At 39.1% G+C, this 26047-nt stretch overlaps 1 protein-coding gene across 8 annotated transcripts in view; it reads right to left on the reverse strand.

The window, feature by feature from the left end:
• The window catches only part of ASHR2 (ASH1-related protein 2), a 98098-nt gene that overhangs the window by 5292 nt on the left and 66759 nt on the right, over nucleotides 1-26047 (reverse strand). Inside the window, exon 3 of one of the 8 annotated variants that reach the window (XR_015817111.1) lies at nucleotides 22625-22643. The exons of 6 other annotated variants lie outside the window; for them this stretch is intronic. The gene's annotated coding sequence lies outside the window, so the exon portion shown is untranslated. Of the gene's footprint in view, nucleotides 1-22624; nucleotides 22644-26047 lie in introns of those variants that run through there. One more of the 8 variants, XM_088213549.1, reaches the window with a different exon arrangement.

Consider the following 26047-nt stretch of genomic DNA (forward strand, 5'->3'; position numbering starts at 1 on the left):
TGACGTGACGCGATGCGATGGCAGCGCAAAAAATAGAGGCACACCTCCCAAATGATGGTGACATACCACTCAAGACGGCAATGACACGCTGCCCTAGTGATGCACACTGCCTAAGGCAACGTGCACTGCCTGAGGCAGCAGCATGCCTCGTTAGTCAGCTGAGTGCATTGCCTACAGCGGGCAGGACGCTACGCGTAGGCCTACTGCGCTGACGGCACGCGTACAGGGCACACAACGCCGTGCTAGTCTATGTGCAATAGGACGTGGGTGCAGACTGGCCTCGCTCCCGCAAGGGCGGATCCTTTTCCGTCGCGTCATGTTTTCCCTCTTTTCTCCTGAAAATTTATTTTTAAAATAGAAATAAAAAAATAATATTGACAAAAATAATAAAAATATAAATTTTTAGAATAAATTTAAATAAAATAAAAATATGAATTAAATTTATGAAATGCGATATTAAAAACTACGAAATAATTTAAAGAGTTCAAGTGGCCTTAGGGCTTGAATAAATAGGGGTTTCCCAATCACAAATTAAGTATGAAGGTTTGTGGGGTGTTACATCCCCCCCCACCTTAGAAAATTTGGTCCCCCAAATTTGTTATGAATAAGTTTGGGAACTTCTCTCTCATCTCGCTCTCCAACTCCCACATCGCCTCTTCCGGAGTGTGGTGCTACCACTGCACTTTCACTATGGGGATCCTCTTATTGTGTAAAACCTTGTCGGTCCAATCAAAGATTTCTGCGGGGAGTTCCTCGTACATTATATCAGCTTGCACCCGCATCTCATCGTAAGGAATGATGTGAGAAGGGTAAGGATGGTATATTTTAAGCATGGAGACATGGAAAATATCATGTAGACTCGCAAACTCTTAGGGTAGAGTAAGGCGGTACACCATCTAACATTCTCCATGATCCGAAATGGTCCCACATAATGGGGGCTCAACTTCCCTCTTTTCCCAAATCACATTTTTTCTTTGTAGGAAAAAATCTTGAGGAAGACTTACAATTATTAGTGTAACTTTTTTGGTGACTCTGGGCTGTGGCCAACTTCCTACGAATGATAGCAATCTTCTCGATAGTCTCTTGGATGAAGTCAGGTCCCAAACAACGCTGATTTTTGACTTCGCTCCAACAAGTGAGAGAACGGTAGGGTCTACCGTACAGGGCTTCATACGGAGCCATGCCGATGCTGGAATGATAACGGTTACTATAAATAAATTCACACAGGTGAAGATACTCATACCAGTTATCACCAAAGTTGAGGATGCAAACATGCAACATGTCTCCTAATGTCTGGATAGTGTGTTTAGACTGACCATCAGTCTAAAGATGATAAGCAGTGTTGAAGTACAATCCAGTCCCAAATGCTTCTTGGAAGTTATCCTAAAAGTGGGAGGTGAATTGAGGATCTCAATCGGATACAATAGATGAAGGAACGCCATAGAGTCGAACAATTTCATTGGCATATAGGTGGGCTAATTTGCTGGTGGAGTCAATGGTTCTGATGGGTAAGAAGTGGATAGTTTTGGTTACTCTGTCAACGATGACCCATATGGCATTACGGTCAGAATAGGTCCTGGGTAGACAGGTGAAAAAATCCATTGTTACATGCTTCCACTTTCATTTTGGAATCAGGAGGCCCTGTAATAAACTGCTGGGTCTCTGGTGTTCCGCCTTAACTCATTGGCAAGTAAGGCATCGGGAAACGTAGTCAACAATGTCCTTCATTCCCGACTACTAGTATTGACGCTTTAGATTTTGGTACATCTTGGTAATCTTGGGGTGGATGGATAGTTTAAAGGCATAGGCAACCTTGAGAACATCTGTCCTAACAGCGACAGGGACCCAAATATGGTCCCAGAATCTGCACAACCCATCATCGGTAAGCCTGAAATCAAGAAACTCATCAGAAGTGAACTTACTCAAATTTTTGATGATTTCCTGGTCTATGGACTGAGTTTCCCAAATCTTCATAAAAAGATCAGGCAAAACTCATATCTAAGCAAGATAGACACCATTGCAATAATGGTTGAGGCAAAGTGCCTGCATAGCATTAACTAGTTTCCAACTAGAGGCCATGGTTTGGGCCAACACAGTGGACTTCTTCCACCTCAGCGCATCTGCGACTATATTTCCTCTACCAGGTTGGTAAATGATCTTGCAATCATAGTCCTTTAGGAGGTCCATCCAATATCTCTGTCTCATGTTCAATTCCCTCTGCGAGAAAATATACTTTAAACTTTTGTGGTTAGTGTAAAATTCAGAGGTCTAACCAAACAGGTAATGATGCCATATCTTAAAGACAAAGATTATGGCCGCTAATTCTAGGTTGTAAGTAGGGTAGTTACGCTATGGGGCTTCAACTATCTAGATCCATAAACAACCACTCTACAATGCTACATCAAAATGCATCTTAAATCAATGTGAGATGCATCATAGTAAACTTAAAATCTTCCAGTGTTGTTGGGAAGGTTCAGCACTGGAGCAGAGGTGAGACGATACGTGAATTCCATAAAGCTTTCACCACATTCATAATCCCAAATAAAAAGTACGCCCTTCCTAGTGAGATAGTAAACGGAGCAGTAATCTTAAAGAATCCTTTGATGAATCATCAGTAATAACCTGCCAAGTCAAGAAAACTACGTACCTCATCTATATTAGTGGGCGGGTTCCAATTGATCATCATTTCAACTTTGTCCAGATCCACGAAACTCCTTCACTCGAAATTACATGGCCAAGGAAGGAGACTCAATCCAACCAAATGGAATATTTGCTGAGCTTAACAAACAGTTAATTCTGACGAAGTGTCTATGACATCCCAAATGCTAATTAAGGCATGAGGGTATAGATACAGAAATATATTACGAGTGTATGACAAAATTTGTATGCAACAGAGAAAATATTACGAATCCTTTACAAAATATATGAGTTCCAATTACACATATATATAATTGAGGTCAGAAATAGCAACAAAATACGAAATATCAAAATACAAAAAGGGTCACTTCTATCATTATGCTATTGGATTCATCAGAGTGTGGGAACAATCATGCACTCAAGGCTTGCGGATCAATAGGATCCTCATAGACTTCAAGGGGTAGGTCAGCGGATGGTTCCTCACTATCTTCCTCATTTGGGGGGAGGGCATGGAAAAAGTGAGTTCCATATGCCCAGTAAAGAAAACAATATTTAAATAACATCGTAAGGTTTAAAAGGTAAAATAATTGTTCATAAATACTTACCATTATATCACGTCGGAGTCCTATCGTACCTTATGAAAATAATTTTTATTTATTAAGTAAACATCGTGTCATAGTCACATCAATCAGAATTAAATATCATACTCAATAATAGAGAAAATTAAATAAATTGCGAAATGCTCAGATTTTCATTTCATGCTTTGCAAAGTCATTCCGACTTCCATCTTTAAGGGCATATACAGATTTTTGACTACCCATGTGGAATGATCATATTAGATACAGATAGTAGCAATTTGCTCAGGCACATTTTTGGGTTGTTAAACCATGGTATTACTATGATCACGGACGTACTGACCATAATGGTCCTATTAGATATTCTATAACCACAACAGTACTTAGCCAAAGGTGACCCCTAATAGATATTTGCATCATCACTATCGTCAGAGGGTATGTGTCATCCATAGAGAGTGGTCATCTCACGTCTTTGCAGAACAGATGGGAGAGAAGAAAAATAAATACCCCTCAGAGATAAAAAGTCTAACGAGACACTTGATGCATTATGCATGTCAATACATATATATACATACTTCGGACCAATCAGGCTTCATTCCACTTTTTTTTTCTTTTTTTTTTATTTTCCAGATAACATCTCCGGCTTCATGTTATTTTATTTACATGCAAATCATCAAGTGTCTATAAATCGCATAGCATGTTTGAAATCAAGAACAATTCACTTTATTAGTACTATTAAATATAGAACATGCAAACTACACAAAATCACATATACTTTATTTTAATTTTTCTAAAAAATACTCCTTAAGATGTTTAAAAAAATACTAAATTCTTTACCGAAACCTCAAAGTTTTTCTACACCGTTCTTCTTCTGCTCCCTCTCTCTCTCTCTCTAAACTCTTGGAAGGTGGAAGAAAGGAATGGAAGTAATGAGAAAATGGGAGGAAGGGTCTCTATTTATAAAAAATATGGACTGTCAGATTTGTGCCAAGAGGCAAAATCCAATGAAAAGAGAGAGTGTTGAATGGAAAATGATGATTTGACACAACACGAAAACCGGAGGAAAATTTTTCTCTACTAACGGCAGCACACCCAAGCGGTGGAACACTACCCAAGGAGGGCAGCGACACACTGCCCAAGGCGACACTGCGCCTTACCCGGACAGTACGCACTACAGGCCTAACTTGCAGGCGTCAGGCTACCCTGCCGTGCGCAAGAGCTAGCCTGCGCACACTAGGCATGCAGGAGGCATCCACACAAGCTTGCTGCACAAACAACGTGCACAAGCCTCTCTGCACAGGTCTATCTGCGCAAACAGCGCGCGTATAATGTGCGACACCTGGCCCTGTCCGCGCGTGCAGGACTTACTCCGTGCCTCGCGCGGGCAACCCACTCCCAGGGTGTTTTCCCACGTGATTTTTCTTCCTTTTTCAATTTTCTTCTAAGAATTAATTATTTTAAAATTGATAATAATAAAAATAATAAATCAAAATAAAATAAAATAATAATAAATCAAATAAAAATAATAACAGATAAAAATATTAAATTAAAATAAAATAACAAAACCGACATAAGATTGAAATTACGAATTACAGTATAAGACTGCGAAATAAAATTAAATTAGTTGAGGTGACCTTAAAGCCCGAATAAATAGGAATTCTCCAAATACAATTTAGTGTAGTAGTGAGCGGGGCGTTACATTTCCCCCACTTTAAAAAATTTGGTCCCCCAAATTTGTCTCGAATAGGTCTGGAAACTTTTCCCTCATCTCGCTTTCTAGCTCTCACGTTGCTTCTTTTGGAGTATGGTGTTGTCATTGCACCTTCACCATGGGGATCGTCTTGTTGTGTAAAACTTTATCGCTCGAATCAAGAATTTTCATGGGGAGTTTTTCGTAGGTCATATTGTCTTGTACCTACGTCTTGTCGTGAGGAATGATATGAAAGGGTCAAAGTGGTACCTTTTGAGCATGGAGATGTGGAAAACATCATGTAGACTTGCAAGCTCTAGAGGTAAAGTAAGGCGGTACGCCACGGGTCCAACACGCTCCAGATCTGATAAGGTCCCACATAACAGGGGTTCAAAATTTTTTTTTTCCTGAACAACATTTTTTCCTTGTAGGATAAAACCTTAAGGAAGACTTGGTCTCCAACGGCGGATTTCAGGGGTCTCCTAAAATTATTAGCATAACTCTTCTGGCGACTCTGGGTGGTAACCAAGTTCCTATGGATGATTGCGACCTTCTCAATAGTCTCCTGGACGAAGTCTGGTCCCAAATGACGCTGGTTTCCAACTTCACTCCAACAAGTGGGAGAACGACAGGGCCTATCGTACAGGGCTTCATATGGAGCCATGCTGATGCCGGAATGATAACTATTATTATAAGCAAATTCACACAGGAGAAGATACTCATACCAGTTATCACCAAAGTTAAGGACACAAGTACACAACATGTCTTCCGACGTCTGGATAGTACGTTCTGACTGACCATAAGTTTGGGGAGATAAGGGTGCTGAAATACAATCCATACCTAAGAGTTTTTTGAAAGCTATCCCAAAAGTGGGAGGTGAATCGAGAATCTTGATATGATATAATGGATGAGGGAACATCATGGAGTCGAACAATTTAATCGACATAAAGGCAGCCTAATTTACTGGTGGAGTTAGTGTTCCTGATGGGTAAAAAATGGGGGGTCTTGGTTAATATGTCAACGATGACCAAAATAACATTACGACTAGAATAGGTCCTAGGTAGTCTGGTGACAAAATCCATAGTTACATGCTCCCACTTCTATTCTAGAATTGGGAGGCCCTGTAATAAATCATCGGGTCTCTAATGTTCTACCTCAATCCTCTAGCAAGTAAGGCATAAAGAGACATAATCAACAATGTCCTTCTTCATTCCTGACTACCAGTATTGGCACTTCAGGTCATGGTACATCTTGGTATCCCTGGGATGGATGAATAGTTTGGAGGCATGGGCAGTCCTGAGAACATCCATTTTGACAGTGATAGGAACTGAAATTCAGTCCCAAAATTTAAACAACCCATCATCTAAGAGTCTGAAATAAGGAAACTCGTCAGCAGGGTGCTTAATCAAATTTTTGGTAATTTCCTGATCTGTGGACTAAGCTTCCCAAATCTTCATGAAAAAATCATGCAAGGCTCGGATATGAGCGAGATAGGTACAATTGCCATAGTAGCTGAGGTAGAGTGACTGAATAACATCTACTAACTTCCAACTAGAGGCCATGGTTTGGGCCAACACTACAGACTCCTTTCGACTCAGTGCATCAATGATTATATTTTCTCTACCAGGATGGTAGATGATCTTGTAGTCGTAGTTCTTTAGGAGATCCATCCAGTGTCTCTGTTTCATGTTCAACTCCCTTTGTGAGAAGATGTACTTCAAGCTTTTGTGGTCAGTGTAAATCTCAAAGGTTTGACCAAACAGGTAATGATGCCATATCTTCAAGGCAAAGATAATGGTTGCCAACTCCAGATCATGAGCAGTGTAGTTCTGCTTATAGAGTTTCAACTGTCTGGATCCATAAACAACCACTCTACTATGCTGCATTAAAATGCATCCCAAGCCAATATAAGATGCATCATAATAGACCTGAAATCTTCTAGTGTTGTCAGGGAGGATCAACACCGGAGTAGAGATAAGACGATGCTTTAATTTCATAAAGCTTTCACCACATTCGTAATTGCAAACAAACAGTACGCCCTTTCGAGTGAGTCGAGTCAACGAAGCAACAATCTTAGAAAATCCATCGATGAATTACCGATAGTAACCTACCAAGCTAAGAAAACTACGTACCTCTGCTACATTGGTGGGCGGATTCTAGTTGATCATTGTTTCAACCTTAGTTGGATCCACAAAAGGTCCTTCACTCAAAATGACATAACTGAGAAAGGAAACTTGATCCAACCAGAAGGAACATTTGCTAAGTTTAGCAAATAACTAGTTTTGACGAAGTGTCCCTAGTACTTCAGATAGGTGAACTGCATGTTTTTCCTGGCTCTTAGAGTACACTAGAATGTCAGCAATGAACACGATGACGCACTGATCTAGTGCATGTCGTAAAATTTTGTTCATGAGATCCATGAAGGAAGCAGGGGCATTAGTTAACCTGAATGACATCAACTTAAACTCGTCCATACTGTATCTACACTGAAGGGTAGTCTTTGAAATATCTTCTTTCTTGACTCTCAACTGGTAGTATCCCGATATGAGATCAATCTTGGAGAAAACTGTGGCTCCTCGCAATTGGCCGAAAAGGTTGTCGATTCGAGGTAGGGGATATTTACTCTTTACTATTACTCAGTTGAGTTCTCAGTAGTCCACGCAAAGTCTGAGGGAGCCATCATTCTTTTTCACAAATAATACTAGAGCGCTCCAAGGGGAGTGACTAGGACAAATAAACTTCTGGCCAAGTTGCCTAGAAAGCTGGTTTTTTAGTTATGCGATCTAAACACGACTCACGTGATAGGCAAGTTTTGAAATTGGTTGGATTCCAGGTAGTATTTTGATAGAAAATTCTACCTCTCTAAAGGGAGGTAGACTAAGTAGTTCAACGGGAAAAACTTTTGGAAAGTTGTAAACAATAAAAATGGATTACACAGTAGGATCAACGTCCATATTCCTAGTTATTCAATTGTTAGGACAAAATAATAAAAAATAGATTTTTATTTCTTTTTCGAAAAATTGCAATGTTACAACTTTGTTTTCACAATCAATAATTGCTCTATATTTTTCTAACCAATCCATTCCTAGAATACCGTCAAACCCTGATAAATCTAAGAGCATTAAGTCTACAAATACTTCTATTTTTGAAGTTTTTATCTTATAATTTTTATATATACACTGAGCTTCTAGTAATTCCCTAGAGGGAGTCTCTACAGTTAGTATTTCTTTTAAAGAATTTAGAAGCAAATGCACAGGAGATAAAAGAGTGAGTAGCACCTTATTGATTAGAGCTTTGGTAGAAGTATTATAAATAGAAAACATACCCTAGATAAGGATAGGAGTGGGAAGGGCACCAAGTTCATCTAGGTGGTACACATAACCCTGCGCTACAAGTCTGGCCACGTCCTTCGGCTGCCAAAGGCAATCATTTATAAAATACTGGGTGCTTCTTTACTGATAGTAGGCATGATTGATACATCGACATGGTAGATCACCATGCGAGCAACCACAATGCTGACATGGTTGGGAAGGTCGGGCAGGATGTCTAGTAGGTGGAGGTAGGGTAGGGGGAAGGGCAACTTGGGTTTCTTCATCGAGGTGTCTACTTACTGAATTGGGAAATCTTCTTCTTGGTTGTTGGGGTTATTGTTGTTGGGTATGGACTCGGGCAATGCATTGTCAACTAGCTGAGATGAGGTCTTCGGCCAATTGGGCATGTTCTAGCACCTCTACATACGAGTTAGCTCTTAGCATCGCAACCCAGTCATAGATATCGGCACGAAGGCTTTATGAATTTTTGGGGTGACCATTAGAGGGGTAAACCTAGATAGTTGGACAAATCTGGCTGCGTATTGGGCAATCATCAGATTTCCTTGACGAAGGTCCTGAAATTCCTCCTCATTCTTCTCTCAGATATAGGGTAGAAAAAAGTTATCAAAGAATGCATCCATGAAAACTTCCCAAGTGGTAGGGGTAGGTAGGACTTCCTCCTTAAGTTGCCACCAGTATTCTACTTCAATTTTTAACATAAAGACTGCTAGGGAGACTTTTTGTTCCTCGGTTAAGTCTAAGAAAGAGAAAAGCTTCTCTATCTGCAGGATCCAGGCTTCGCCTACTAAAGGGTCAGGACCACCTTTAAAGTGTGGTAGGTTAAGTTTCCAAAACTCCGCTATGTTGTGAGAGATGGACCTTTCAACTGTTTGGTACTCTGGGGCAGGGTGTTGATAGGGGTTGGCTTGGTTCTATACTACGGCAGCAGTCAATCATAGCTCAAAAGAGTTCAGTAAACTCGGCCTTGGTTGGATGGTCTTGGGCCTTGGGTCTTTTGGTACGTTCTACCAAAGGCTTCCTCTCATCATTCCTACAAAAGAAAGGAAGACACGAGTTGGTGGTCTAATTTGGAAAAGATGACTTATTTTCCTAGATATTCTAAGGGTCTTTCTACCTACAGCCTTAGTTGTAAGGATTTTGGTCCGCGTAACTGCTCTGATACCATCTGTGACATCTCAAATGCTAATTAAGGCATGAAGGTATCAGATATAGAAATAGATTAAGAGTGCATGACAAAATTTATATTCAGCGAAGTAAATTATTACAAATTCCTTACAAAATATATGAGTTCCAATTACACATATATATAACTGAGACCAGAAGTGGCAACAAAATACAAAATATTAAAATACAAAAAGGGCCACTTCTATCATTGTGTTATTGAACTCATTAGAGTGTGGGAACAATCACGCACTCAAGACTTGCAGATTCACAGGATCTTCATAGACTACAAGGGATAGATTAGTGGACGGTTCTTCACTATCTTCCTCATCTAGGGGGGAGCATAGAAAGAGTAAGTTTCATATGCTCAGTAAGAAAAATAGTATTTAAATAATATCGTAAGGTTTAAAAGGTGAATAATTGTGCAGAAATACTTATCATTAGATCACGTTGGAGTCCTATCTTACCTTATGAAAATAATTTTAATTTATTAAGTAAACATCATACTCAACAATAGATAAAATGAAATAAATCATGAAATGCTCATATTTTTGTGTCATACATCGCGAAGTCGTTTCAACTTCCATCTTTGAGGGCATAAATGGATTTTCGACTACCTATGTAGAATGGCCAGATCAGGCATATTTTCGGTTTGCCAAACAATGGTACGACTATGACTACGACCATACCGACCAAAGTGGTCTTATTAGATATTCTATAGCCATGATAGTACTTACCCAAAGGTGACCCCTAACAGATATTCGCGTCACCATTCTTGTCAGAGGGTATGCCGTCATCTACAGAAAGCAGTCCTCTCACATTTTTACAAACCAAATAGGGGAAGGGGAAAGTAGATATCCCTCAGAGATAAAAAGCCTAACGAGACACTTGATACATTATGCATGTCAATACAGATACATACATACTTCGGACCAATCATTCTTCACTAAATATGAAGAGGGATGTCGAGCGCATCTGTAGCCAGTGCATGCATATAGACAAGCCAAGTCTAGAGTATTACCTCGTGGTCTTTATATGCCTTTACTTGTACCTACGGCATTGGGTAGATATTTCTATGGACTTCATGTTAGGATTGCCCAGAACCAAGAAAGGAAATAATAGTATATTTGTTATAGTGGATCAATTTAATAAAATAACTCATTTTATTGTCTGTTATAAAATTGACAATGCAACAAGCATCAGAAACATGTTCTTTAAAGATGTCGTGAGGCTTCATGGCATACCTAAAACAATAGTGAGTTATAGGGATGTCAAGTTCCTAAGCCACTTTTGGCGAGTATTATGGGAGGTAAGTTAGGAAAAAAAAAACTATTATTCTCTATTGCATGTCACCCTTGAACTGATAGCCAACTAGAGGTTTTTAATAGAACCTTAGGTTCCCTATTAAGAGCCATGGTGGGACGAAATCTAAAAACTTTAGAGGATTGTTTACCTATGGTGGAGTTTTCCTATAACCGTAGTATCCATATTTCCAATGAGTTTTCACCTTTTGAGATAGTTTATGTTTTTAACCCTTCAAATCTGTTAGATCTCACACTTATTCATGTTCAGGACATTAAGAATATTGATGGTCAGAGGAGAGCTGAGCTTATCAAAACAATACATGAGAAAGCACGGCAGCATATACAGAAACAAAATGAATCCTCTGCCCAAAATGCTAATAGATGAAGGAAATGAGTCGTGTTTTAGCCCAAAGATTGGGTATGGGTTCATATGAGGAAGGAAAGATTTGTTAAACAAAGGAAATCCAAACTTGATGCGACATCCCCGATACTGAATATAGTATAAGGGTGCCAGATATCGATACAGAATATGAGTGCATTAAATAAAATATATGGAGCAGAAATTTTTCAATACAAAATTCTTTATAAAATATATGAGTTCTAAATTACATATACAACTAAGGCCAGAAGTGCCAACAAAATACAAAAAGAAGACCACTTCTTTCGTTATGTAAATAGACTCATTAGAGTGCAGAACGAGACATGCACTCAACGATCATGGATCCACGGGATCCAGGCAAGCTTCAAGAGATAACTTAGTGGACAACTCATCACAAACATTCTCTCCAATGTCATTTGGGAGGGCCTAACATAGAAGGTGTGAGTTCTATGAAACTCATTAAGGCATACAGTATTAAATTGACAGAACTAAGAATTTTATAAAAGTATAAGTGTTTAAGAAATACCTTTCTTTACTTACCATTGCAACGATCCATGGGAGTAGGATTAATGTAAGAAAACACTAGAAATATCAAGATAATTAAGCCAACGTAATAATACAGATAACATATCAAGAGAGAAAATCAAATAAATCAATATAGTCATTGTTATTAAGTCTTATACCATACTTCACACGAAACTTGTTACGACTTTTTATCCACTGGTTAATACGGACTCACAACTACCACTGTGGTGACACTATCAGTATATTATGGCTTGCTCAACCACAACATATTTGAAGCTTGCTACACTACAGCTGATTTGTGGCTCACCACACCATAGTTGATTTGCGACTCGCCACCTTATAGCACGATCTATAACTATGACCATGCCAACCACTATGATCCTAAAGATTATGACAACAGTCGTACTTGCCATAGTGGTCTTAAGATTTCCTAGCACTTTCACGCAGTCATCCATAGGGAGTGGTCATCTCATATCTTTCTAGACAAGGTGGGGACAGCAAAAGTAGATAAAATAATCTAACGGATTAATTTATACCTCATATATCCATTCATGTTCTCATGCCATGTCAACAATTTCATATAATCTATTCTTGTGTCATTTGCATTTCAATTTTTGTTTATGAACTAACAATTTAAGCCTTTAAACAATGCATGTACAATTAATAACTCATCACACCCTCAAAATCATGCAATAAAATCAATATTTACTTTTTATATTCATCTAAAAATGCGTCTTAGAATGTGCAAGAAAATACTAAATCCCTTAGCAATTACCGACGACTTTTTGTAAGTTAATCCCCTTTTCCTTCTCTTTTTCCCTATTTCTCTCTATAACTTTCTCCCTTTAGAATTTCGGTCTTAAGATTGAAAATAGGTGAGGAAGAATGGGTGGAGAAGGCCCATTATTTATAAAAAAAAAGAGAACTGTTGGATTTACAATAACTGTTGCAAATCCGTGAAGAAAGAGAAAATAATGACATATCATTGCATCATCCACGTTAGCTGGCTAAGGAGGCACGACTCCTAAGAAGGCAGTGTGTGAGGCTCGAGGCGCCACGCGTTGTCCAAGCCTGCCACGTGCGGCAGGCTAGGCCTGGTACGCGCACAGGCTGTCCTGCGCTATCGCATCACATAGGCTTGTGCACATGATCCGCTCATGGGATCCTTGTGCGATGGGCGAGCATTGAGCCACGTGCCTAACATGTAGGTCTCTGCATGGGATTCACTCGCAGATTGGGTGTGGCATGGCGCCCTAATCGATGGGATGTGGCCTGCGCACACGTCCAACTGTTCTAGCACTCGTGCATGTGGATGCATGACACACGAGCAGTTACGCGCAGGTGTGCGAGCAGGCCCATATGGGGTGGCTTTCCCATGACATTCTGCTTCTCTATCGTTTTCCTTTTTATTCCTATTTTTTTCTTTCGAAACACTTTAAAAAATAAATTAAAATAATATGATAATAAAATTTTCAATAACATTTTAAAATAGGAAAATAATAGAACTTCAAAATAAAAGAAAATAAAATAATATTACACCATATAAGGGTTTAATGGCTAAAGTCCCGAATAAAATTGAATCTTAATACCATATGATGCGCAAAGGTGCAGGGTGTCACATTACCTCCACCTTTAACAATTTAGGTCCTCCAAAATTGTTATGAACAGGTGCAAAAATTTCTTCTATATTTCATCTTCCAACTCCCACGAAGTCTCCTCCAGGGTGTGGTGCTGCCACTAAACCTTTACCATTGAGATCCTCTTGTTGTGATATACCTTATCGGTCCACCCTAGTATCTTTGTCAGGTACTTAGCGTACGTCAAGTTGGAGCTAACAGGAGTTTCTTAAATTGGGACAATTTGATAAGGGTTAGAGTGCTACCTTTTCAACATAGAGATATGGAAGACGTCATGCACTCCGGCAAACTCTCGTGATAAAGTAAAGGCGGTATGCCATAGGGCCAACATAGTGAAGGCTCAGTTTCCCTTTCTTCCGAAACCTCATTACTTCTTTGAAGGGAAAAACTTTACAAATATCCAGTCGCTAACAACAAATTTCAAGGGTTTCCTGCGGTTGTCAATGTAACTTTTCTAGTGACTTTGGGTAGTGAGGAGGTTCATACGGATAAGATCCACTTTGTCTATAGCCTCTTAGATGAAGTCTGTCCCAGTATACTATTTGTTTCTAATCTCATTCTAGTAGGTAGGGGATTTGCATGGCCTACCATAAAGGGCCTCAAATGGAGTCATATAAATGTTGGAGTGGTAATTGTTGTTGTAGGCAAACTTGCAGAGAGGGAGGTGCTTACTCAAATTACTTCCAAAATCTAAAACACAGGCACGCAACATATCTTCCAATGTCTGAATGGTATTCTTTGATTGCTCATTAGTCTGGGGATAATAGGTAGTGGTGAAATACAAGTTTGTGTCTGGGACCTCCTAAAAACTGTCCTAGAAACGAAAAATAAATCAGGGATCTCTATCCGACACAATGGAGGAGAGTACACCATGAAGTTGAACAATTTGGCTAACTTACTTACAAGATCAGTGGTTTTGATGCCAAGGAAATGGGCTATCTTGGTGAATCTATCCACAATGACCCAAATTGCATTGCAACCTCCATTGGTCGTTGATAAACTAGTGATGAAGTCCATAATTACATATTCCCACTTTCATTACGGAATAGGAAGGTTATGCAACAACTCACTGGGTGTCTGATGTTTAGCCTTAACCCTCTAACAAGTGAGGCATCGAGAGACATAATTCACAATGTCCCTCTTTATTCTTGGCCACCAATACTAATGCTTCAAATCATGACACATCTTGGTGCTTCCTGGATAGATAGATAACTTGGACGCATGAGCTGCCTGAAGTACATCTTCCCTAACTATAGGAGGAACCCAAATATGATTTTGGAACCAATATAGACAATCTTCTAAGATCATGTAATTAGTGAATTCATCCAAGGTGAACTTTTTGAGGTTTTGCACGAGCTCAGGATCAGTAGACTGGGCTTCCTAGATCATCATAAAAAGGTCTGGTAGGGCCCAGATATTTGTAAGGTAAGCATCATTACCATAATGGTTTAGACAGAGAGACTGCATTGAATCTATTAGCTTTCAATTGGATATCATCATATGGGCCAACATGGTTATTTCTTTCCGACTCAGGGCTTTAACAACCACATTACCTTTACCAAAGTGATAAAGGATCTTACAGTTGTAATCCTCCAATAAATCAATCAAGTGCCTTTGCCTCATGTTTAATTCTCTTTGCGAGAACAAATATTTCAGGCTTTTATGGTCAGTGTAGATCTCAAAGGTTTGACCATAGAGGTAATGATTCCAAATATTCAAAGCATACACAATGGCCACTAACTCAAGGTCATGAGTAGGGTAGTTGCACTCGTGGATTTTGAGCTTTCTGAAATCATATACGACTAGTCATTCATGTTGCATAAGGACACAACTCAAACCAACATGGGCAGTATCAAAGAATACCTGAAATCTTCTTGTGTGGTTGGGGAGGATCAACATTGGAGAAGTGCAGAGTCGATGCTTCAATTCCATAAAAGATTTGTGACATTCTAAATGCTAAATAAAGCAAATGGGTGTCAGATACAGAATCAGAATAACGAGTGCATGATAAAATTTATGCAACGGAACAAGTTAATATAAATCCCTTACAAATATGTATGAGTTCCAAGTTACATACATATAACTGAGGCCAGAAGTGGCTACAACATACAATGTCAAAATATAAAAGAAGGCCACTTCTTTCACTATTCAATTGGACTCATCAAAGTGCGGGAATAATTATTCACTCAAGTTTTGTGGATACACAGGATCCTCATAAACTTTAATGGATAGGTTAGCTTGCGGTTCCTCATTTTTTTCCTCATCTGGAGGGGTCTTGGAAAGACTGGGTTTCATATGTTCAGTAAGAAAAATAGTATTTAAATAACATAGTAAGGTTTTAGGAGTGAATTATTCTAACATAAATACTTGTCATTTGGCTACTTTGTAGGCCTATCTTACATTATGAAAACAATTTATTTATTAAAAAAATAGTAAGTTAATATAATCAAACAAACATACATCATGACAGATAATAGAGAAAATCAAATAAATCATGAAATGCTCAGATTTTCGTATCATGCTTCGTGAAATCATTACGACTTCCATCTCTGAAGGTAGATACAGATTTTCAACTACCCATGTGGAATCACCAGATCAGATATAAATAACAACAATTTGTTCAGGCACAATTCCAACTAGCCAAACCATGGAACGATTTATGACCACGGTCGAACCAACCATAGTAGTCATATAATATATATACAGTCACAACAGTACTTAGCCAAAGGTGACCCCTAACAGATATTCACGTCACCACTCTTGTTAGAGGGTACATCATCATCCACAGGGAGTGGTCCTCTTACGTCTTTCCATACCAAATGAGGGAGGCAAAAATAGATACCCCGGATAGGGTTGGAGGAACAGATACCCCTCAGAGATAAAAAGCCTAACGAGACAATTGATGCATTATACATGTCAATACAGATACATACTTCAGACCATTCATGCTTTATTTCCACTTTTCTCTTTTTCTTTATTTTGTTGTTTCTTTTTTTTTTTTCTAAGTAACAATATCAAATTCATATTATTTATATTACATGCAAATCATCAAGTATCTATAAATCATATAGCATGCTTGAAAACAAGAATAGTTCAGCTTATTAGACCTATAAACATAAAAACATGTAAAATAGGAAAAATCAAAATTATTGTATTTAATGAATTTTCTTTTACCTAAAAATACTCCTTAAGATGTCAAAAGAAATACTAAATGGAAGAATTGATCACTCTCTCTATATCACACTCTCGTTTTTTCTCTCTTTAATTCTTGGAAAATGGAAGAATGGAAATGTGAGGAAGAATGGGAAGAGAAGACCTATTTATAGAAATTAAGAATCGTCAGATTCGCGCTAAGTGGAAAAATCCAGTGAAGAAAGAGAGGAAAAAGATGCTAGGCATAAAAAACGAGGGAAGAAGGTCTCCTCTACTGCCGACGGCGACGCGTCGTTGGACAGTGCACTGCCCGAGGCGGTAATGGCCTGCCTTTCACACTCCAAGCTAGCCTGCAGGCGCACAGGCCTCCTGCCATGTGGATAGGGGCTATCTTGTACGTGTGTAGGGCCTTGGTTCACTGAGCACTGCACGCACAAGCCTAAGGTGCATAGGGTACTACTGCGTGGGCCTGTTGCGCGCGAGGTGACGGGCGAACGACCCGCCTTCGAGTGACAGGGCATGCACAGAGTTAGAACTCATGCCACACCCATGGATGGGATGTACGCGTTGTACGCACATGCGCACTCGCAAAATGCACAGGTATCCCGCCCGGGTACTTCCCCTTCACTACGGGATTTTTCTCCTTTTGTTGTTTTTCTAAAATTTTATTTTTTTGTATTGAAATAAAATAAATAAAATTAACGCAATTATAATTAAAAATCAACAAAATTTAGGAATTACGATAAATAATATGCAGAGTAAATTAAATGAGTTCAATTCGGCCTAAAGGCTAGAATAAATAAGGTTTTCCAAATTAATTAAGCACAACGATTGGTGGGGTGTTAACGGGGCCTTAGAAAATTTGGTCCCCAAATTTGTCTTGAACAGGTCCAGATACTTCTCCCTCATCTCACTTTCTAACTCCTATGTTGCTTCTTTCGAGGTATGATGCTGTCATCGCACCTTCACGATAGGAATCATCTTGTTGCCCAAGACCTTGTCGGTCCACCCAAGAATCTCCACGGGAACCTCCTCATATGTCATGTCGGCTTATACTTGCACCTCATCATGAGGAATAATATGAGAAGGGTCAGGGTAGTACCTCTTTAGCATTGAGACGTAAAAGACGTCATGTAGACCCGTAAACTCTCAGGATAGAGCGAGGTAATATGCCACGGGTCCAATGTGCTCGACGATTCAAAAAAGTTTCACATAACAAGGACTTAACTTCCCTCTTGTCCCAAACTGCATCTTTCCCTTGTAGGGAAAAACCTTGAGGAAAACTTAGTCTCCCACGGTGAATTCCAAGGGTTGGCTACAATTGTTGATGTAGCTCTTCTAATGGCTTTGGGTAGTGGCCAAGTTCTTGCAGATGATTGCGACCTTCTCAATGGTCTCCTGAATGAAGTCTGGTCCCAAATGGTGCTAGTTTCCGACTTCACTCCAACAAGTGGGAGAATGGCAAGGCCTTCCATACAATGCTTCATACGAAGCCATGCCGATGCTAGAGTGATAATTGTTATTAAAAGTAAATTCATATAGGGGAAGGTATTTATTCTAGTTATGCTAACGTTAAGGACGCAAACATGCAACATTTCTTTCAATGTTTGGATTGTACGTTTTGACTGACCATCCATTTGGGGATGATAAGTAGTGCTAAAATACAATCCAGACCCCATAACTTTCTGGAAGCTGTCCTAGAAGTTGGAGATAAATCGAGAATCACGGTCGGACACAATAGATGAGGGAACACCATGAAGTCGAATGATCTCATTAACATATAGGTGGGCTAATTTATTGTGGAGTCAGTGGTTTTGATGGGCATAAAATGGGTGGCCTTAGTCAGTCTATCAACGATGACCCAGATAGCATTTAAACTCGAACAGGTCCTAGGAATCCTATGACAAAATTCATAGTTATATGCTCCCATTTTCATTCAGAAAACAGAAGACCTTGTAACAAACCATCGGATCTCTAATGTTCTAACTTAATCCTCTGACAAGTAAGGCATCGAGAGACGTAGTTGACTATATCCTTCTTCATTCCCAGTCACTAGTATTGACACTTTAAGTCTCGGTACATCTTAGTACTCCTAGGATGGATGGATAACTTGGAAGCATGGACGATTTTGAGAACATCCGCTCTTACAACAACGGGACCCAAATTTGGTTCAAAAATCTGAACAGTCCACCATTTGAAATCCTGAAATTAGGAGATTCATCAGAAGTGAACTTACCTAGATTATTAGTGAGTTCTGGGTCCGTGGACTGAGCTTCCCAGATTTTCATGAAGAGATCTGGCAGGGCTCAGATCTAAGCAAGATAAGTGCCTTTGTCGTACTAGCTAAGGTGGAGAGACTGCATAGTGTCCATCAATTTCAGACTTGAGGCCATGGTTTGAGCCAACACTGTGGATTCCTTTCGGCTTAGTGCATCAACAACTATATTTTTTACCGGGGTAATAAATGATCTTGTAGTTATAGTCATTTAGGAGATCCATCTAACATCTCTGTCTCATATTTAACTCCCTCTACGAGAAGATATACTTCAAACTCTTGTGGTCAGTGTAACTCTCAAAAGTCTAACCAAACAGGTAATGACGCCATATTTTTAAGGCAAAGATAATGGCCACCAACTTCAGGTCGTGGGTAGGATAATTTTGCTCATGAGTTTTCAATTATCGAGACCCATGTGAGATTCATCGCAGTAGACCTGAAATCTTCTCGTATTGTTAGGGAAGATCAACACAGGAGCATAAGTAAGATGATGCTTCAATTCCATGAAGCTTTCACTATATTCGTAATTCCAAACAAATGGTACACTCTTCTAGGTGAGTCAGGTAAATGAAGCACCAATCTTAGAAAATCTGTCGATGAATCGTCAATAGTAACCTGCCAAACCAAGAAAACTACGTATCTCACCCACATTAGTGGATAAATTCCAGTTGATTACTGTTTCAACCTTTGGTGGATCCACAGAAACTCCTTCACTCGAAATTACATGACCGAGGAAGGAAACTTGATTCAATCAGAAGGAGTATTTACTAAGTTTAGCATACAATTAGTTTCGATGAAGGGTCTCCAACACTTCAGTCAAGTATACTACATGTTCCCTCAGGCTCTTAGAGTACACTAGGATGTCATTAATAAATACAATAATGTACTGATCTAGTGCATGCCAGAAAACTCTATTCATGAGGTCCATGAAGGTTGCAGGAGCATTGATTAACTCGAACAATATTACCCTGAACTCATGCAAATCATATATGTATCAGAAATAAGTTTTCAGAATATCTTCTTCTTTGACTCTCAGCTGATGGTATCCCGTCCTGAGGCCAATCTTAGAGAAGACCGTAGCTCTTTATAATTCATTAAAGAGGTCATCGATCCGAGGTAAGAGGTATTTATTTTTAACTGTCACTTAGTTGAGTTCCTGGTAATCCACACAGAGTCTGAGAGAACCATCCTTCTTTTTCACGAATAGTACAGGAGCTCCCTAAGGAGAATGGCTAGGACGGATAAACTCTCGGGTAATGAGTTTAGAAAGTTGATTTTCTAACTCTGTAAGTTCAACATGACTCATACGATAGGTGAGCTTCGAGATTGGCTAGGTTTCGAGCAGAAATTCAATCAAAAACTCTATTTCTCACTGGGGAGGCAAACTAGGAAGTTTAATGGGAAAGACATCTGAAAAGTTGCAAACAATTGGTATGGAACACACAGCAGGATCAACATCCATATTCTTGTTTATTCAATTGTTAGGAATAATAATAATAATTTTATTCCTTTTTCGGGGACCCTAAGGTTACAATTTTACTTTCACAATCGATTATTGCTCCACACTTTTCTAACTAGTCCATTCTTAATATCACATCAAATCCTAAAAATCTAATAGTATTAGATTCACAAATACTTCTATTCCTGAAGCTTTTACTTACAATCTTTATATACTCAGTGAGCTTATAATAATCCCTTAAAGAGAGTTTCTACTGTCAATGTTTCTACTAAAAGTTCTAACCTAAACTCAAGATTGCAAGGAAATGCACAAGAAATAAAAGAGTGAGCAACACCTGTATTGATCAAAGCCTTAGCAGAAGTATCATTGATAGAAAACATACCTTGGATGAGGAAAGGAGTGGAGAGAGTACCAGGTTCATCTAGGTGGTACACACGACCCTAAGCTACAAGCCTAGCCACATCTTTCGGTCACTGGGGCAATATTTTATAAGATGCTGGGTGCTTCCGCATCGATAACAGGAGTGATTGATACGCCGACAAGGCATGTCACTATGCGAGCGACTACAATAATGATAGGGTTGGTTAGGTCGAACAGGTTAAACTGTAGGTGGAGGCAAGGAAGGGGGAAGCGCAACCCTAGTTCGTTTATTGGGGTGGTTACTTACTGGATCAGGTAATCTCTTCCTAAGTTATTGGGGTTGTTGTTGGGTACAGACTTGCGTAATGCGTTGGTGTTTGCCCAAGATAAAGTCTTTGGCCAACTAGGCATGTTCTAGCACCTCTGTATATGAGTTGGATCTCAAAAATGTGACCTGGTCATAGATGTCGGCACGAAGGCCCTTTAGAAACTTCCTAACTTTTTGACTTTCAGGGGTGACCATTAGAGGGGCAAAGCTAGACAGTTGGATAAAACAGGCTACATACTGGGCAACTGTCAGATTTTTCTGGCGGAGGTCCTAAAATTCCTCCTCATTTTTTTCTCAGACATAGGTAGAGAAAAAGTTATCAAAGAATACATCTATGAAAACTTCCCAAGTGGTAGGGGTAGGTAGGACTTTCCTCTTAAGTCGCCACCAGTGTTCGGCTTCACTATTGAGCATAAATGCTACTAGGAGAACCTTCTGTACCTCAGCCAGGTCTAGGACAGAGAAAAGCTTCTCTATCTATAAAATCCAACCTTCAACTACTAAGGGGTTAGGACCATCTTCAAAATATGACAGGTTAAGCTTCCTAAACTCCGCTGTGTTATGGGAAATGGACATCTCAGCTATTCGATATTCGGGGGTAAGAGGTGGACAATGGTTAGCTTGATTTTGTCCAACGATTGCAGTCAATCCATGGATGGCTCGGAAGAGTTTGGTAAATTCAACCCTGATCGGCTGATTTGGGACTTCAGGTCACTCAGTACATGTTCAGTAAGGAAAACAGTATTTAAATAACATCGTAAGATTTAAAGGGTGAATTATTCTAACATAAATATTTATTATTTGGCTACTTCACAGGCTTATCTTAAATTATGAAAATAATTTATTTATTAGGAAAACAATACGTTAATATAATCAAACAAACATATATCATGCCAGATAATAAAAAAAATCAAATAAAGCACAAAATGCTCATATTTTTATTTCACACTTCGTGAAGTCGCTACGATTTCCATCTATGAAGGCATATACAGATTTCTAACTACCCATATGGAATAACTAGATCAGATACAGATAATGCCAATTTGCTCAGGCACAATTTTGGATGGCCAAACTAAGGTATGATCTACGACCACGGCCGAACCAACAATAGTGGTCCTATCAGATATTTACAATCATGACAGTACTTAGCCAAAGGTGAACCCTCACAGATATTCGTGTCACCACTCTCGTTAGATGATACACCATCATCCACAAGGAGCGGTCTTGTTATGTCTTTTCAGACCATATGGAAGGAGGACGACCCTAGATGGGGTTGGGGGATAAATACCCCTCAGAGATAAAAAATCTAACAAGACACATGATGCATTATACATGTCAATACAAATACATACTTCGGACAATTCATGCTTCATTTCCATTTTTCTCTTTTTTTTTAAATTTTTTGTTTCTTTTATTTTTTTCCAAGTAACAATATTGACTTCATATTATGTTTATTACATGCAAATCATCCAGTGTCTATAAATCACATAGCATGTTTAAAAATAAGAACAATTCAGCTTATTAGATATGACATCCGAAGTCCTAATTAAGGACAATGGGTATCAAATACAGATTCAGAATAACGAGTGCATGATAAAATTTATGCAAGATTTTACAAATCCCTTACTAATATATATGAGTTCCAATACATACATATACTAAGGGCAGAAGTGGCTACAAAATACAAAACAGAAGGGCCACTTCTTTCACTATGTTACTGGACTCAACAGAATTGGGGAATGGTCATGCACTCAGACTTGTGGTTCTACGGTATCCTCGTAGACCACCAAGGGTAGGTCAGCCTATGATTCCTCACTTTCTTCCTCATCTGGGGGGGCATAGAAAGAGTGAGTTCCATATGCTCAGCAAAGAAAATAATATTAAATTAACATCGTAAGATTTTAAAAGTTAATTATTTTATTTTACCTTTTAACTTCCTTGTTTACCTATCTCACATTATGAACAATCATTTACTTGTTAAGAAAATGATACGTTAACACAGAACATTAAATATATCTTATGCCAGATAATAGAGAAAAATAAATAAATCACGAAATACTAAGATTTTTGTATCATTCTTTGCGAATTCATTACAACTTTCATCTTTGAGAGAAGATACAGATTTCTAACTACATAAGTGGAATGACCAGATCATATACAGATACAACAATTTGCTCAGGCCCATTTCTAGCTAGTGAAACCATGGTACGATCTATGACCATGGCCATACCAGCCATAGTGGTCATAACGGATATCTACAGTCACGATATTACTTAGCCACGGGTGACCCCTACAGATACTGCGACACCATTCTCGTCAGATGGTATGCTGTCATTCACTGGGAACAATCCTCTTACGTCTTTTCAAACTAGATAGGGGAGGGAGAAACAGATACCCCGAAGGGCAAGGGGAATAGATACCCCTTAAAGATAAAACGCCTAATGAGACACTTAATGCAATATGCATATCAATACAGATATACTTCGGACCATACAATCTTTTTTCCACTTTTATTTTTTATTTTTTTAATTTTATACTGTTTACTGTTACTGATTACATATTATATTTATTACATAAAAATTCATAAGTGTTTGTAGTTCACATAGCATGCTTGAAAACAAGAACAATTAAACTCATCTGAACACCGAGGCATACAAAACAAGCAAATTAACAATCATATTAAATTAGTTTATCTAAAAATACTTCTTAAGACATCAAAAGAAATACTAGATTCCTTATCAAAACCTTGATGTTTTCTCCCTCACCGTTCTCCTTTCTTTCTCTTCTTTTCTCACTAGACTTATCTTTCTCTCTCTCTCTAGACCTTTGAAAAATATAAGAATGGAAGTGTGGAGACAAAAGAAAGGGGTAGGACAATTTGTAGAATTTTAAAACAGTTGGATTCGCACCAAGTGACGAAATCTGGTGAAGAGAGAGGAGAAAAAGATGTTCGGCATAAAAAATGAGGGAAGAAGGCTTCCTTCGCCGGCGGTGGTGGCACATCACCCAAGGCAGCGACAGCGCACATAGGCCTCCTACCGCGCGTACAGGGCCTTGGTGCGCTGGGTGCCACGCGTACAGGCCTAAGGCAGACAGGGCCTATCCGTGTAAGCCTGCTAATCAAACAGCATGCGCCCAGTGTGTGGTGCTTGTCCACAAGTGAGTTGACGTGCAAACGGCCCGCCTGTGCACGACAGGGCGTGCACGCAGATTTTTACCTCGCGCATGCCTGCAGACGGGATGTGTGCGCTGCACGCAAATCCTATGCGTTCGTGCTTGCAGAGGGGACGTGTGCATGTGTGGATGGGACTTGTGTGCCTGCACACGTGCACACGCATAATGCCCAGCACCCGTGTAGGTGATCAACCTTCTCGTGGGATTTTCCTGAGGGAATTTTTTTTCCCATTTTGCCCTTTTTTGATTCTTTTTCTAAATTTTTATTTTCAATTTAATTTTATTAAATTTAAATTATTTAAAATAAAATAAAATAAAATTATCTAAAACAAAATTTAAATAAAAATTAAATAAATAAAAATAAACTAAAATCACGAATCATGATAAATGTTAAATAGCGTAAATTAATTAAGTTTAAAGCGGCCAAAGACCCTAATAAATAGAGTTTTCAAATTATTTTAACACAGCAATGGACGGGGTGTTACATTAGATCTACAAACACAAAAACAAGCAAAATAAGCAAAATCACAATTATCGTATTTAATGAATTTTTTTTTATTTAAAAGTACTCCTTAAGACAACGAAAGAAATACTAAATTCCTTACCTAAACCTTGATATTTTCTCCTTCACCGTTCTTCTTTTCTTTCCCTCCTCTCTCTTTCTCTCCCTCATTCTCTCTCTAATTCTTGAAGAATGGAAGTGTGGGGAAGAATGGATAAGGAAGACCTATTTATAGAAATTAGAAACCATTATATTCGTGCCGAGTGGCAAATTTTGGTGAAGACAGAGAGAAAGATGTTAGGCACCAAAAACGAGGGAGGAAATTTTCCTCCGCCAGTGGCAGCAGCCCGCTGCCCGAGGTGACTGCGGCACACTGCCTAAGGCGGTAGTCACCCGTCCGGCGTGCTGCAAGCTAGCCTGTAGGCACGCAGGCCTCTTGCTATACGTGCAGGGACTAGCGTGCGCACATCTAGGCCTACTGCACACATGCCCAAGGCTCACAAGGGCCTATCCGCGTAAGTTTGTTGTGCGAAAGGTGCGCGCACAGTGTTCGGTGCCTATCCGCGCGAAATGTGAAGCACGGATGGCCTACCTACACGCGACAAGACGCACGCAGGTTCTGACCTTGCGCTGTGTGCACGGATGGGACGTGCACAGGCATCCTGCAGGGGCAGCTCTTCTTCCTTGTGGGATTTTTCTGCGAGATTTTTCCTGTTTCGTCGTTTTTCTAAAATTTCATTTTTTTTATTCAAATAAAATAAATAAAATTAATGCAATTATAATTAAAATTAAATAAAACTAAATAAAATCAAAGTAATTAAAAATAACAAAATTCACGAATTGCGATAAATAATATGCAGAATAAATTAAATGAGTTCAATGCGGTCTAAAAGCCCGAATAAAAAGGGTTTCTAAAATTAATTAAGTACAGTGATGGACGGGGTGTTACAAGATTCTTCACATTCTTCGTCCCAATAGAAGACAACTCCCTTGTTGGTAAGACAAGTCAAAAGAGCTACAATCTTATAAAAAACTTCGATAAAACATAAGTAATAGCCAGCTAAGCCCAAGAAGCTATGGATCTTGGCAACATTGGTCGGCTGGTTCCAAGTCACAACTACTTCGACTTTAGAGGGATCGATAAAAAGCCCATCACCAGAAATCTCATGGCCAAGAAAAGATAGCTGGTTCAACCAGAAGAAACACTTACTAAACTTGTCGTAAAGATGGTGTTCACGAAGAATGATCATGACACGGGGTAGGTGATGGGCATGCTCCTCCGGTTTCTATGAGTACACTAGGATGTCATCGATGAAGATAATGATGTATTGATCCAATGCATAGCGAAAAACTCTGTTCATTAAGTCCATAAATGTTGGGGGCATTGATCAGTCCAATGGTCGTAACCCTAAACTTAAATTTGCCATACCTACAGTGAAAGGTTGTCTTAGGAATGTCTTATTTCTTCACTCTCATCTGATGGTAGCCAGATCGAAGATTACTCTTCGAAAACACAGAAGCACCCTGCAATTGGTCGAATAAATCATCTATGCGAT

Source organism: Carica papaya, chromosome 2 (genome assembly GCF_054855325.1).
Source record: "Carica papaya isolate Zhongbai chromosome 2, ASM5485532v1, whole genome shotgun sequence".
Classification (NCBI taxonomy): domain Eukaryota; kingdom Viridiplantae; phylum Streptophyta; class Magnoliopsida; order Brassicales; family Caricaceae; genus Carica; species Carica papaya.